Source organism: Bufo gargarizans, chromosome 6, assembly GCF_014858855.1.
Source record: "Bufo gargarizans isolate SCDJY-AF-19 chromosome 6, ASM1485885v1, whole genome shotgun sequence".
Taxonomy (NCBI): domain Eukaryota; kingdom Metazoa; phylum Chordata; class Amphibia; order Anura; family Bufonidae; genus Bufo; species Bufo gargarizans.
Window position 1 is genome coordinate 296,791,008 of NC_058085.1, and position 12,642 is coordinate 296,803,649.

Consider the following 12,642-nt stretch of genomic DNA (forward strand, 5'->3'; position numbering starts at 1 on the left):
GGTTCAGGCAAGTGGAGTAATGGTATGGGGGATGTTTTCTTGGCTCACCCTGGGTCCTCTGATACCCATGGATGGACATTTGGACAGTAGGACTTACCTAAGCGTTGTGTCTGAATCGGCTGACCCTAAAAGTTTGTTTTACACAGTGCACACTGAGTCCGCCCACTTTTCTCACCACTTGTAAAAGGAATGAGACAAGTGAAAGTCGCAAATTATGGTGCAGTTACAGCATGTGCCATAATTTGTGGCTTTTTCTACGCCACAATAGTGGCAATGCATAAATACTTTAGTAAATGCCCCTCATTGACTTCTATTGGAGAGTGTTCTAGACATGCTCTGTGACCTGGTCATTGTGCGGGGAAGGGGAGGAGATGAGTGGTGACCAGTGGTGTATCTTGGTTTTGTACTGCCCTAGGCGAGACTAAACTCGGGCACCCCCCTAATATAAATTTGACCCACCCCTTCCTGTCAAGACCAAACCCCTTCCACTGTAACCCCCACCCCTTCCTTTTTAGGCTCCACCATTTGCACCACGTTGTGCAACACTGGACTAGGAAGCACCTCTGATGAGTGGCCACTAGAGGGATTCATAGACAGTAATGTAAATACTGCCTTTTTTCTGAAAAGGCAGTGTTTACATTAAAAAGCCTGCAGAGACATTATATAGACACCAGAACTACTACATTTAGCTGTTGTAGTTCTGGTGATTATAGTGCACCTTGAATATAGAGAAGAAAAAAATCACAAATGTATGTATGAAATAAAATAAAATGTCTATCATCTTAAAGTTATTTAAAAAAAATAAACTATCCACATTCCTAGTTTGACACAAATATTTAGTATTTTGCAGATGTATAAAAAAAAAAAAAATCTGTAAAATACAAAGTATGTGTGTCAGAAGTTGCGCTTTTTTAATTTTTAGAATACTGATACAGGCAGCCATTTTATTTAATACATTTGTGCTAATTTCTGTGTTGGTTGGAGGGGGTGAGGGGCAGTATTACACAATCTGTATATGTATAAATAATATATAAAGATTGTGTAATACTGCCCTTCACCCCCCCCCCCCCCCCCAACAGCACAGAAATTAGCACAAATACAGTACATTAAATAAAATGGCTGTATCATTATTCAAAAAATTAAAAAAAAGCACAACTTCTAACACAAATGTATTTTACAGATTACTTTTTTTTTTTTTAAACAATGTGCAGCTAGAGATAGTACAGTATTAACCCCTCCCTAATTCTCCTCCATCTAACCAACCCCCTTATCCCATAAAACAACTAAGTAATAGATTTTTTTGTGAATTACTGTAATTTAAGTACTTACAGTTTTTGAAGACAGCAGGCTCAGTGATTAGTGCATTGGTGGCCGGGGCCTGGCCTCAGTGTTCGCGGTGACCGTGTGCAGGATCCATTCTGCACTTTGAGGAGATAAGGCTCACCCTAGCGTTGCCGGCCCGTGACTCCACCTCCGTGTGACGTCACAACGGCAACGCGTGGACACAAAAGGCAGGGGAGGGTTGGGAGGAAGTCAGGAGAAGGAGGAAGTAAGTCTTTCAACTCCTTCACTATGTGGCGTTGGCGATGCCGCCCGTATAGTGAAGGATCGGATCGGACAAGGGGCAAATTTTTTTGGGGCATATTGTGTAACTATCACTAAGCAAACAAGGCATTTTGCCACCCCATTGGCAAGTGCCACCCTAGGCAAATGCCTTGTTTGCCTCGTGATAGATACACCCCTGGTGGTGACCATCACCTATTGAAAATGGTGGATGCTGTGCTATCTGTGTATATAGGTGTTGCCTTTCATTGTCATCTAGTCTGCTATGCTAATGAGATGACTGCTGATCTCTGGTCATTACAGAACAGGCGGTGTCAGTCTACTATGAGGCTTAGTAACAACCGAAAGATTTCCGTTTATTTTAAATGGATAATGATTAGTGTTGATCGAGCATGCTCGGCCGAACACAAGTTCGGCTCGAGCAGCTCGATGTTCGGCACATGGCGGTATTCGGACGAATATCGCATGTGCTCGAAAGCAATGCTCGAGTCTCCTCCCTGCTACGCTGCTGACATCAGCAATAGTTAGGCCGCTGCAGACAGCGACATTTTCTGCACTACATCTCCTGTGTAACGTGTGCGCATCCCAAAAATATCTGTGACATCCAGTGTACTTTTTCCGTAGATGGTGTCCGCTGTGGACAGTGACATTACCTGGGGTACATCTCCTGTGTAACGTTTTCACATCCAAAATACCTGTGACATTCCCTGTAAAATATCTGTAAAATATCTGTGACATCCAGTGTACTTTTTCCATAGATGGTGTCCGCTGCGGACAGTGACATTGGCTGTGCTACATCTCCTGTGTAACGTGTGCACATCCAAAAAATATCAGTAACATCCAGTGTACTTTTTCCGTAGATGATGTCCGCTGCGGACAGTGACATTACCTGGGCTACATCTCCTGTGTAACGTTTCCACATCCAAAATACCTGTGAAATTCCCTGTAATTTTATATTAGCCGCTGCTGACATCAGCAATAGTTAGGCCGCTGCAGACAGCGACATTATCTACGCTACATCTCCTGTGTAGCGTGTGCGCATCCCAAAAATATCTGTGACATCCAGTGTACTTTTTCCGTAGATGGTGTCCGCTGTGGACAGGGACATTACCTGGGGTACATCTCCTGTGTAATGTTTCCACATCCAAAATACCTGTGACATTCCCTCTAATTTTATATTAGTCGCTGCTGACATCAGCAACATTATCTGCGGTATATCTCCTGTGTGACATTTCCACATCCTAAATATCTTTTTTTATTTTTTTGCGCATACACTTACAAATCCTATGCTACTGTATATGTGACATACTTTCAAGCATATATAACATTTAATATGAAGAAGGAGAGCAGTAAGGCACAGGGAAGTGGCCGTGATGCTGATGGTGCACGCAGAGGCTGTGGCCCTGGGCGCTTTGAAACTGTGCCTGCTGCCAGAGCACAAGAAAAACAATCTACGATACCTAGCTTCATGTCCCAGTTTGCAGGGCAGCATAGGACAACGCTCTCTAAGTCAGACCAGTGCGACCAGTTGGTCGGTTGGATTGCAGAAGATAATGCTTTCAGTCAGTTAAGCACCACCCTGTCTACCACCAAGTCCAGTCTCAGTAGCCAAGAGTCTGGTCAACACAATCCTCACCCCGATCCTCCTTCCTCCCAACATGGAGAGTCTTGCCAAACAAGTGATCCTACACTTGGATATTCCGAGTAGCTATTTTCAGCGCCGTTCCTTAATTTGGGCCTCTCGACAAGCCCGCTTGAAGAGGGACATGAGATCTTGTTCCCTGATTCACAAACTCTTGAGCATCCGCAGTCACAATAAGATGACGGTGGGGAACGGCAATTAGTGTTTCACGAGGTGGATGTTGATGATGATGATGAGACACAGTTGCCAATAAGTCAACGGCAATTAGTGTCTTAAGAGGTTGAGGATGAGGCACAGTTTTCAATAACTGAGGTTGTTGTTAGGTCAACAAGTCAGGAGGATGAGCAGAGTAAGGAATTGGAAGAGGAGGTGGTGGATGATGAAGTCACTGACCCAACCTGGGAAGGTGGCAAGCCAAGCGAGGACAGCATTACAGAGGGGGAGGATCCCCAGCACCACAACAGGCTGGAAGAGGCAGTGAGGTGGCAAAAGGGAGATGGCGGGTCACACCAAACAGGCCCGCAACTGTTCCCCGGAGCACACCCTTGCGTAAATCGCCCTTGCCAAAGGGGTAGGAGTTCCGCAGTCTAGCGCTTTTTTGAGGAAAGTGCGGACGACAAAAGAATTGTAATTTGCAACCTGTGCCATACAAAAATGAGCAGGGGTGTGAACACTAGCAACCTCACCACCACCAGCATGATACACCACATGGCATCAAAGCACCGTAATAGGTGTGCCGAATGCCTGCGTCCACAATCTGTGTCTGCAGGTCACACCACTGCTTCTTATTCCCCTGTGTTACGTGCTGGCCAATCCCCTGTCGAAGGCCTGGATGCCTCCCGCCCTGCACCTGGACCTTCGCAAAGACCATCAGCGACCACATCCACTTCCCTGTCCCAGCGCAGCGTCCAAATGTCCATAACAGTCATTTTAACGCAAGCGCAAATAATCAACCCATTCACCCACAGGCACTAAATGCACAACTTTCCAAATTACTGGCCCTGGAAATGTTGCCATTTAGGCTTGTGGACACTGATGCCTTCCACAGCCTGATGTCGGTGGCCGTCCCTTGTTACGCAGTCCCCAGCCTTCACTATTGTACACGGGTGTGCCGTGCCCGCCTTACACCAGCATGTGTCCCGTAACGTCACCCATGCCCTGACCAACGCAGTTACTGGGAAGGTCCACTTAACCACTGACACATGGACAAGTGCTTTCGGCCAGGGACGCTACATTTCCCTGACGGCACACTGGGTGAATGTTCTGGAGGCTGGGAGCGAGTCATACCCTGGGATGGCACAGGTGCTACCCACACCAAGAATTGCATGCCCTACTTCCATCAGGGTTTCCGCCACCACCTATGTTAGTGGCTCCAACCCCCACTTTTCCTCCTCCGCCTCCTCCTCCACTTCCGCCTCAGAATTATCCTCTTGCAGCAGTCAGCCATCAGTCGGTAGCTGGAAGCAGTGTAGCACTGCAATGGGGAAGCGTCAACAGGCCGTGCTTAAGCTGATCTGCTTAGGTGACAAATAGCACACCGCCGCAGAGCTGTGGCAGGGGATAAGAGACCAGACTGAGCTGTGGCTCTCGCCACTCAACCTAGAACTAGGCATGGTTGTGTCTGATAATGGCCGTAACTTGGTGGCGGCTTTGGAGCTCGGCAAGCTCACACACATCCCATTTCTCAAAACCTACTCCACTTTGCCTGAGCTACTGGTGAAGGTGCGCCGCGTGTGTGCCCATTTCTTCAACATCGACAGCTTCCGCTGGTCTGTCAACGCTGCAGCAGCGCTTACAATTGTCAGCTCACCACATGTTGGCCGGGCTTTGTGTGCAGCAGAGGGCAGTGGTGGAATACCAGCTGCAACATGGTAATCACCTTTACAGTCAGCTTCCGCTCTTCACAAGCGAGGAGTGGGCATGGATGTTTGACCTCTGTGAGGTTTTAAGAAACTTTGAGGAATCAACACAGATGGAGAGTAGTGTTAAGCACGAATATTCGAATTGCAAATTTTTTTCTCGAATATCGCGATTTCGAGATTTCGCGAATATTTAGAATATAGTGCTATATATTCGCAAAATCGAATCTTCTTCTTTTTTTTTTTTTAATGCTCCAGTCAGTGCCCGTTGCCGCTTCTGCCGACTTCCGTGCTCATGGAGCGTCCCCATCACCATGGGAACGTCTCCATATACTAGAATGTACTGTCGGATTTGAGAATTACGTTGAAATCGCAATTCGATTAATTCAAGTTATAATAATCGAATTGCGATTTCAACTTAAGCACTGCTATATTCCATATTCGTTAATTCTAGCCTAATATGGAATATAGCAGTGCTAAGTTGAAATCGACATGCGATTATTTCGAGTTATATTAATCGCATTGCGATTTCAACTTGGACCTGGTTTACTATGGTTGGCTTCAATGTCTTGGTAGAATTTGCGAATATTGACAAATGTATTCGTCATATTCCACAAAACGAAGATAACGAATGTATTCGTCTATTCCACAAAACGAAGATATTCTCCATCTTCGTTTTAGCTACCTATTCATCAACTTCGCGAATTCTAGCAATCATATAGGAAAGTTGACTATAGAGACAGCTAAGTTTAATTCGCTATGCGATTATATTACTTAGCTTTTTTTTATAAATAGAATAATTATAATAATTATCAGGTATTATAATTATTCTATTTATTTTTAAAAAAAGCTAAGTAATATAATGGCATAGCGAATTAAACTTAGCTGTCTCTATAGTCAACTTTCCTATATGATTGCTAGAATTCGCGAAGTTGATGAATAGGTAGCTAAAACAAAGATGGAGAATATCTTCGTTTTGTGGAATAGACGAATACATTCGTTATCTTCGTTTTGTGGAATATGACGAATACATTCGTCATATTCGCAAATTCTAGTTGAGACCCAGCAGCAGCATCAAGTTGAAATCGCAATGCGAGTAATATAACTCGAAGTAATCGCATGGCGATTTCAACTTAGTACTGCTATATTCCATATTCGTTAATTCTAGCCTAATATGGAATATAGCAGTGCTAAGTTGAAATCGCAATTCGATTATTATAACTTGAATTAATCGAATTGCGATTTCAACTTTTTACGTATATTCTTAATATTGCTCTAACTTCGTCTTTTAGAATATTCGTAATATTCTAAAAGACAAAGTTATAGCAATATAACGAATATTCTAAAAGACGAAGTTAGAGCAATATTCCGAAAAGTCTAAAAGACGAAGGTAGAGCAATATTACGAAATTTCGGAAAATACACATAGATTGTAACTTAGCTAATATACTGCTATAGTAATTTTTTTAATAGTGTACATCTTTAACAAAACTTAAGTTCAGAAGAGGCAAAAAAAATTTGAGAAAAAAAAATATTATAGCACTATATTAGCTAAATTACAATCTATATGTGTATTTTACGAAATTTCGTAATATTGCTCTAACTTCGTCTTTTAGAATATTCGTAATATTCTAAAAGACAAAGTTATAGCAATATAACGAATATTCTAAAAGACGAAGTTAGAGCAATATTCCGAAAAGTCTAAAAGACGAAGGTAGAGCAATATTACGAAATTTCGGAAAATACACATAGATTGTAACTTAGCTAATATACTGCTATAGTAATTTTTTTAATAGTGTACATCTTTAACAAAACTTAAGTTCAGAAGAGGCAAAAAAAATTTGAGAAAAAAAAATATTATAGCACTATATTAGCTAAATTACAATCTATATGTGTATTTTACGAAATTTCGTAATATTGCTCTAACTTCGTCTTTTAGAATATTCGTAATATTCTAAAAGACGAAGTTAGAGCAATATTACGAAATTGCGTTAAATACACATATTAGCCTAGCCATAGTCAATTAGTCATAGGGACGTTGCCTTATACTATTAAAAGAAAAATCGCAATACGCGATTAATTAAATCGCATATTATTTGCGATAATTGGAAAAATTACGAATATTCGATTTCTACGAATATATCACGAATATTCAATCGAATATTCGCGAAATATCGCGAAATCGAATATGGCACCTCCCGCTCATCACTAATGGAGAGGGGCGATAACGCTATTATCAGCGTCACCATGCCACTTCTGTGTCTACTCAAACGCTCGCTGCTCACAATTAAGGCCGACGCTTTGCATGTGGGAGAGGTGGAAATGGGGGAAAACATTACACAGGGTGATAGCCAGACCACCCTCAGTTTGTCTTCTCAGCACAAATTGGATGATGATGATGAGGAGGAGGAGGAGGTGAAGCAGCAGGAGACGGTTGCCTCCGCTACAGAGGGTAGTACCCATGGAAGTTTAATTTCATCTGTTCAGCGTGGATGGGCAGAAGAGGAACAAGAGGATGAGGAGATTGAGAATCATCCTCCTGATGATGACAGCGAAGTCTTGCCTGTTGGGACTCTGGCACACATGGCTGACTTTATGTTAGGCTGTCTTTTCCGTGACCCACGCGTTTTACGCATTTTGGACAACAGTGATTACTGGTTGTTCACCTTTCTAGACCCCCGCTACAAAGAGAACTTCTCATCTCTCATTCCTGTGGTGGAGAGGACGAGCAAAATGGTGCAATACCAGAAGGTCCTTGTGGAAAAATTGCTGCTACAATTTCCAGTTGACAACGCTGGTGGCAGAGAACGTAGTTCCTTGGGCAACTGAGGAGGGGAGACGAGGGTAACACACAGCAGTTCCAACAGAGGCAGGGTAACACTCTCCAAAGCCTGGGACAGTTTCACGACACCCCAGCAGCACCCTCACCCTGATACGCGGTCTAGTGTCACAAGGGGGGAATTTATTTTATAGATGGTGAAAGAGTAAGTAGCAGACCGTGTCAGCATCCTCAATGATCCCTTTGTGCCTTACAAATACTGGGTGTCCAAGCTGGACACGTGGAACGAACTGGCGCTCTACGCCTTGGAGGTGCTGGCCTGCCCTGCCACCAGCGTTTTGTCAGAGCGGGTATTTAATGCTGCTGAGGGCATAATAATGGATAAGCACATCCGCCTGTCAACTGAAAATGCTGACCGGTTGACTCTTATAAAAATAAACAAGGCCTGGATTGCCCCTGACTTCTCTACTCCACCAGACGAAAGCAGATAAACATAAAGGCACTTTAAATGTGTTTTTTATAATGTACTGAATAACTGAATACTGTATTCCCATGCACCCCTTCTACCACAAAAAAGGGTATATGGTTCAATTTTCCTTTTCTCGTCCTCCTCCTCCTCTTCTATCATATCAACATGCTTATTAGTCTGCCCTCGCTCCTATTGTTGTAGAGGGTCAGCTCACCTGCAGACCCTCGCATGTAATGTTTTAGAGGGTCAGCTCACCTGCAGGCCCTCGCATGTAATGTTTTAGAGGGTCAGCTCACTAGCAGGCTCTCAGCTACAATCTTTTAGAGGGCCAGCTCACCAGCAGGCCCTCACCTACAATCTTTTAGAGAATAAGCTCACCTGCAGGCCCTCTCATGTAATGTTTTAGAGGGTCAGATCACCAGCAGGCCCTCACCTACAATCTTTTAGAGGGTCAGCTCACCTGCAGGCCCTCGCATATAATGTTTTTGAGGGTCAGCTCACCAGCAGGCCCACACCTACAATCTTTTAGAGGGTCAGCTCACCTGCAGGCCCTCACATATAATGTTTTAGAGGGTCAGCTCAACAGCAGGCCCTCACCCATAATTTTTTCAATGGTCAGCTAAGCAGCAAGCACTCGCCCATAATTTTTTCAATGATCAGCTCAGTAGCAGGCACTCGCCCATAATTTTTTTGATGCTCAGATCAGCATCTAATGTTTTAGAGGTCACCAGCAGGCCCTTGCTCCTAATGTTTTTGAGGGTCACCAGCAGGCCATCAATCATAATTTTTCAAGTGTGTATGATGCCCTCCTTTATGTGTCATAAAGAGTGTATTGGAGTGCCGGTTCCTTGTAATTTTTGAAAGCCCTTTCACTTAGTCAATAGGCTTTATGAGTGTAGGAGTCCCACTACCTGAACAATTGTACCACAATGTGAATGATGCACCTCTATTATGTGATACACAGGTTGTATCGGAGTGCATCTTCCGTGTAATTTTTGGCAGCACTTGCACTTTATATACATGTAAATATACAAAAAATAATGTCTCCTAACAATTTTTCCTCTAAAATCGATTTTATCCTCAGTTTGGTGCGTATTATTGTCAGTCTGTAAAAGTGGTATACTACTTGAACAAAATCGTTCCCAGCACCGACCTGGGAGTCCAAGATGCATCCAGACATCCTCCCCATGCTGTTCCGGAACCATTTTGGTGGTGTTTCCATCAATTACTGACCTTTTCTTATGAACCAGACACCCTCCCCTCTTCAGAGCAGGGAGGGCCTGGTTTAATGCTTGGGTTCTCCCATTGACTTCCATTGTGCTCGGGTGCTCGGTAGAGCACCCGACCATCCCGAGGTGTTCGACCAACAGTAAAATTAATATTTCACAGTTCTTAATAAAGTTAATTGGTGATCCAATTGGTCCCTTTCTAGAAAGCGACTGACATTTACTGAGTATTTGTATACTATGGTAATGTTCTTTTTTTAAGATTATGTCCAGTATGTTTAAAACTTAAATTTGCTCAAAAATCTATTTTCAACTCGGCAATTACTAATCAAGGCTGCACCATGCTAATGACGATTGCCAATCATACCTGGTATTCAAGTATCTGCTAATTGTATCTCTGAGACTATAAAGAGGCAAGATCTGTAGCTGCAATGAAAAAATATTCATGTCATGCAACGCAGGAAAAAGTTCCCAAGTTCTGGGTCAGTTTGGGTGAGAAAAATGTACAATATGCAGAATATATAGAGCAGAAGTAACGTACCTAGAGGAAAACTCACAACCATATTCTGCACTGCAATGGAGTGGTCTACATTAAACATTTATGAATCGTATATAGAATACGTTGTATAACAGCAAACACTAAAAGATTTACTTCTGGATATAACATACACCTATATCACAACATTGCACATAATGACAATCAATCACACATTGGCTTAAATTACCGTATTCTGACATTAGGACATGACAATTATATACTGCGGCCTGAGCAACAAGTCAGGTTACTATCCATGGAACTGCACCTGTTTAGTGTCTTCTTTCCTCCCTTCAGTTCTCTTCTTCTACAAAAACCATTCCCCACAGACTATAATTCATATGACACTGCCCCTTCCTCTACTTGAAGAGGCACTGCAGCCAGGAGGAAATATTTAAAGGGCATCTGTCAGCAGTTTTGTGCCTATGAGAGTGGCTGACCTGTTAAATGTGCACTTGGCAGCTAAAGGTGTCTGTGTTGGTCCCCATGTTTATATGTGACGGCATTGCAGAGAAAAATGATGTCTAAATATATGCAAATGATCATCTAGGAGCAACAGGGGCGTTGCTGTTACACCTAGAGGCTCTGTTCTCTCTGCAGTAAAGGAAATATTTTATACGTACACCACCTTCTTATACGTACACCCACCTTATTTAATTAATCGAAAATGTATTTGCATAAAAATTACATAAAAATTTGATAACTATTCATCAAATATGATTCAGTAGTATAAAAGACCAGTGGTCAACATTCAATACCCCCGTTGCAACAAGTGTAAATAAATATGCAGATAATACAATCCAACATTAGATCATCTCAATTTTGTCCACATGATTATGGTAAAAAAAATAAAAATTATAAAGGAAAGGTCCATTATCGGCATAAAACACACTTGAGATGGTTATATCCAATTCCTTCAGAAAACCGGTTATATCCAATTCATTCCAGTCGATATTTCATAAAAAACATTCCAAAACATTCATCAATAAAAAAAAAATTCTCTGATGAATAGTGCACTATTTGATTTAAGTGAAGGTATGCTTTGTTTGAATGCTAGTTGGCGATGCTTGTAAGTATTTTATAAAGTATTACTTGTATCTCTGATATAGCGCTCACACTGGCAGAGCGCTATAGTAATACTGATTTCAATGTTAATTCAATGTTTGGCAATGCTGATAGGCGTTATATAAATAGCGATTATGTCCCATATGTAGCGCTCACACTGGCACTCTTGTGATCACTCTTATACATATTTAGGTAGCGCCTCTTGCTATCAAACTGTAGAGTTCAGCGCCTACCTGTTGGTTGGTGTCCAAGACGTCCATGATGCCAGGACTTAGTAGTGTGATATAGCGCTTACCTTCTAGGAAGAGTAGCTGCCAGAAATTACAGTGGATTGGAGCGGGGTAGGACGTGGGGCTGTGCACTCACCCCTGCCGTTTCCTTATTGCGTTACCACTGCTGCTTTTCACTGAGCTCGACTGGACCGCTGATTGGGCTTCAACTTCCTGTAGGCATGGGTTCGTCCTGCTGCACGCCAAGCACTCCTTTTGCTATTCAAAGGTACTTGTAGTTTGAACTCAGTAAGTAATAGCTCCGGCCATGAATTGCTTTAAAAGGATGTTGACATCAGGCATGAAAGTCACATATAAGACCACTATACGCGTTTCAGAGTCTCTGCTCCTTCCTCAGTAGCTTTCTCTCTGCAGTCGCCACGCCTGGTGTACTTTGATTGACAGGGACAGGCAGGCGTGATTACATTTACACTGTCTGGGCCTGTCAATAAAAGTGCAGATGGTGCTGCAGTTGCAGAGAGAGCAGAGCCTCTAGGAGTGAGGGCAACACCACTGTTGCACCTAGAGGACCAACACAGATGCCTTCAGCTGCCAAGCGCACATGTAACTGGTCAGACAGTGTAATAGGTACAAATCTGCTGACAGATGGCCTTTAAAACCTAAAACACCAGATCTATTGGAGAAGAACCTTTGTCTCTAGTAGGTATTGTCAATGATTGAAAGTATTTTTTGACTGATGGGTTATACAGCTGATGTAGTGTCTATTGTAAGAGATATTATTAGAAGTCATATTTAAAGGGGTTTTCTGAGAGCTGAATATTGATGACCTATCCTCAGGATAGATCATTTAATGTCTGATCTAGGGGTCTGACTCTCAACACCCTCACCAATCAGTTCTCCGATGAGCAATGCAACCTTTTCCTAGGGTAGTAAACTCATGTGACTGGGCCAGGGCTTCAATACCAAACATGGCCTACTATACAATGAATGATGCTGTACTGGGTAAGCTGTGGGGAGGCTGCAGCAGTCACTGGAGCACCACAGCCTCTTCAAACAGCTGATCGGCATGGGTACCGGAGTCGGACCCCCACTGATCAGATACTGATGAGCAATCTTGAAGATGGATCATCAATACTGTACTCCTGTAAATCCTTGTAAAGAACAAGTAAAAAAGGGCTTCCAGGAATTTAATATTTGATTATTGTGGAGTTCCTAGCACCTTCAATGATCAGATGAATGAAGGGGTTGCAATGTTCATTTAGCTGACATGGGGTT

The 12,642-nt window shown here is 42.8% G+C and overlaps 1 protein-coding gene across 7 annotated transcripts in view; it reads left to right on the forward strand.

Moving 5' to 3' along the window:
- The window catches only part of ANK3 (ankyrin 3), a 695,467-nt gene that overhangs the window by 484,659 nt on the left and 198,166 nt on the right, over positions 1-12,642 (forward strand). The gene's annotated exons all lie outside the window — the stretch shown is intronic.